Source organism: Pteropus medius, unplaced genomic scaffold, assembly GCF_902729225.1.
Source record: "Pteropus medius unplaced genomic scaffold, Ma_sr-lr_union100, whole genome shotgun sequence".
NCBI lineage: Eukaryota > Metazoa > Chordata > Mammalia > Chiroptera > Pteropodidae > Pteropus > Pteropus medius.
Window position 1 is genome coordinate 20,214,954 of NW_024344370.1, and position 4,215 is coordinate 20,219,168.

Genomic DNA, 4,215 nt, shown 5'->3' on the forward strand with positions numbered 1-4,215 from the left:
ACACACACACACACACACACATATATATACACATATATATATACACACACATATATATATATATATTTTTTTCCTTCTTCGTGTGCTTTATCTCCATTCCTCTTTGTGAATTTAGATATTTGAATCCTCTCCTTTTCAGTCATTGTTGTCTCAATTTGTCCCTATGTATGCTGAATGTTCATTACTATCTTGCTATAGGAAATCTCCTCTTATTGTTTAAGCATGTAATGCCCTGTTCTTAGTAAGGGTTGCACTTTTCTTCTTCTAACTGCCTTACTCCTAATTATGGTTTTTTTTTCGGTCATTTTCTTTTAGATGAGCTGACCCCTTTCAGTATTTCCTGTAATGCAAGCCTTGTAGTGAAGAATTCCTTTAATTTTTGTATATCTGGAAAAGTTTTTATTTCTCCTTCATATCTAAAGGAGAGCTTCGTGGATACATTATTCTTGGCTGGTAGTTCCTTTCATTTAATAGTTTGAATATTTGATTCCACTCCTTTCTGGCTTGTAAGATTTGTGCTGAGAAGTCTGATGATAATGGACTTCTAATGGATTTTCCTTTATAGGTTGCTATCTTCTTTTCCCTGGTTGCCCTGATAAATCTTTCTGTGTCATTGATTTTTGATAGTTTTAATACAATGTGTCTTGGCCAAGGCCTTTTTGAGTTGAGGGAATTGGATGTTCTCTTGACTTCTTGAATTCCAAGCTCCAGCTCATTCCTTAGATTTGGGAAATTCTCATCAACTATTTGTCTGAAAATGCTTTTTTATCCCCGCTCCTTTTCCTCCCCTTCGAGAATGCCTATTATTGTTATGTTTCCTCTCCTGATGGTATCAGCTAGTTCTTATATTTCTCTTTAATTATTTTTCATTCTTCGGTTTCTCTCTTCTTTCTTTTGATTTATTTCTAGATTTCTGTCTTCAATATCACTGATCCTTACCTCCATTTTGTTGACTCTATTTCCCAATCTTGCTATTTCATTCTTCATCTCTTACAGTGTGTTCTTTATCTCCAGAAGTTCTATCTGGTTCTTTTTGAGGGTTTCAATCTTCTTGCTAAATAACTCATTCAGCTCATCTATTTGTTTTTTCAGTTCCTGAAATTGTTTATATGAATTGTTTTAGATATCTTTGAGTTTTTTCAGAAGTACCATCCTGAATTCTCTGTCATTTTAGTCACATATTTCTATGTCTGTAAGCTTATTTTCTGGAGATTTTTCTCTTTCTTTCTGAGATGTCTTGTCACCTTGGTTGTTCATGGTGTTTAATGAAATATATTTCTGCTGGGCATTAATGGAAGTATTTTCTGAATATTTCTGGAAAGAAGATTTATTATTTACAGATATCCCCTTAGCCTGTTGCAAAGAAGGTGTTTTTCTTTTGGTTTCTAGTAGGTGATGTCTAATCCTCTTGCATTGCTGATTTATATAAAGTCTTAATAATTCCGTTTTTCCTTATAGATATTCAATAACGCTAGCTACCCTCAGTGTCAATCTCTGCCAGTGTTAGTGACAGTTTCAGTAATATTTACTCAGATTTCCCTAAGGTTCTGCTGTGTTCTGTCTCGGAGGATATGGGGGGAGGGTCCCTTTTGGTTTGGGGTGGGGTCTGTGGCTCAGCCTCGAGTTTTGCATGCAACCACCACCTCAAATATATTCAACTATTGTTTTTCTGCTGTTCCCACTTCTCTGACATCCCCACTTTTCTTCTTTCTGCCTTGATGCCTGGGCACTGCCTTCAGCCTTGTCGATCTCTCAGCTCTCCCAGGCAGGGCTGTTTAGGGAACTAGCCACATCTTCTCTCCTCCCCACTCTTCCTATACAGAGCTCCAACTGAGAGATGCAGTTTCTTTGTTTCTTCCAGTCTACTGCCCGACACCTGAGGTTCTGACCTGTGGTAGCTCTTATGTGCAGATGCCACGCTCAGATATGCTGGTGTACAGTTTGAGTGTTTTTTGTTGAGTTTTAGATATTCAGCTTATTGTTGTTTCAAGGAGAAAGATCTGTGGATATTTCTTATTCCACCATGTTTTTGACATCCAGTAACTTTGTTTTTAAAAAGCATACATAACTATGTTTATAAATACATATAGTAAAAGTATGAAGATAATACCACATGTTAACAGCTACGACTGGATTGTGAGACTTTTCTTCCTCATGTGTTTACAAAATTTTTAATAAGAATTTCTTCCATTCTAAACAGAGCCATCAACCCACAGGCATCAGACTGCAGTTTCAGAGAGGCCAAATACTACCCCTTTGCAGCCCCAAACACAGGCTCCTCAACAGTTGGACCATTTTAAGTTGCTTAATTTCTCCAAGTTACCTTCTTTCAATTCTATTTAATAAAATTAATAGGATGAAACAAATTAATTAGAATCAGAGACTGAAACTCCAAATGTATTTATCACATAAAATATAAATAAATTATTCAAATGGCAGATATGGTCTATTGGAAAGCACACACAAGTATCATTTAAAGAGTCTGAGTTCTGTGGCCATTAATTTTTTTTCTATGGACCTTACAGTCTTCAATTGCTAAATAAGAAGATTGAATTAACTGATCTGTAAGGATCATCCCAACTCTACAATTGAATGAGTCTAATGTAAAGCACTTTGAATATTTTTCTTTCTGTCAGTTTTCCCCCCAGAATCACCTACATATTTGATAAAGGGGAAAAATCAAAACTAGATTTTGCATTTGGATTGTGAGTATTTTAATAATAACATCATCTTTATAATTCAGTTCAATAAATAAAATTGTGCATGTCCAAGTCCATGTTATTCTGAGAAAATCTAAGTGAAGTACTGTGAAATCATAGTTAGTTTTATTGATTCTTAAGCTAAGGAGGAATTCAGTAATTCCACATCATTATCTAATTTCCCTGTAAGCCTTATACTATCAATCACGCTTTAGTAGGAAACATATTTCTAATGTTGGATTTTTAATGTACTCAGTTGAATTCCACAAGCAAAAAAAGTATAATTAAGTAATCTGTAGGTTTAAAATTTCTCTACATTAGTACTACTATCTTCTCTCATAGCTTTTTCACACAAATTGAGATTTCTTTATATTTATTTGATAACTATTGGTTTTGTTGGATAATTGCTATGACAAGGGCATGTCTCAAAAAGAACCAGAAAAAAAAAAAAGAACAAATACATCATGAAACAGAGAAAGAAAAAGGATTATTTAAAATTTAAAGGTCCAAATTTTAGCACAGCCTGAGGTCAGGATCTGGTTTTAAAATCCTGACCTTAGTGAAATCCCTACTTGCATTGACCAGACATAATTTCTGATATTCATAAAGCAAGCTTTTTACTCAAGATGGAGTCATGACAAATTGGTTCATTCATGGTGTCCAAAACATATTTGGAGTGTAAATCATACAGATAAACACATTCATGAGAGGAGAGAAATTCTATTCATGTGCACCACCCTTCTTTCGTCACTCCCACACATACACACACCCTCTCTCCTGGCCCCCAACTACCTCTACTGCCTCCTTAAGGACTCTGGAATTTCCATGACTAACATGAACTCTGGCAAATTAACCCTGCTTTCTATACGATAATACACACTGATATGTGCATAAAAACTTTACACGCTTAGAAACCTAGGTCATTTATGTTCTTTCAGTGTATTAAAATTGTATCCTCTGGGGACATCTGCAGAAGCTACAAATATAAAAGAAAAACAACATTTTCAATGATTATTTAACAGAACACAAAACAGAATATCAAAATAAGGAGCTAAGTTTCAATTAACTGCATGTGGATTACCCATAGTATTTTTTATTTTTTATTCCTTGCCCTTGTAAGCCAAATATGCAATTAAGAAATTAAATTCACCACTCCAAAAATAGTTTTATAGTATATTATGTAACGTATAACACATTTTGGTTAAATATACACAATTTCCAAACATCCATACCACTCTAAACCCCCATTCATGAGAATAATCAAGAACTGCCTATACTTTAAGAGTCATCCCTAGAATGACATTCAGTAAAGCAAAGTTTGGCTCATTTAAAAGAGGAATCTCCCACCATAAGCTAATACCTCATCCATTATGATAGTATTTTTCAGCATGACTGCTATATTCTTGCTATTTTCTTTACTTTCATGTTTCCCATATTTTTCATGTTTTCTTACCTTGTGCAAAATTAAATTTTCACTAATGACCACATTTCAGCAGCTGAGATTAGAAAATATTTT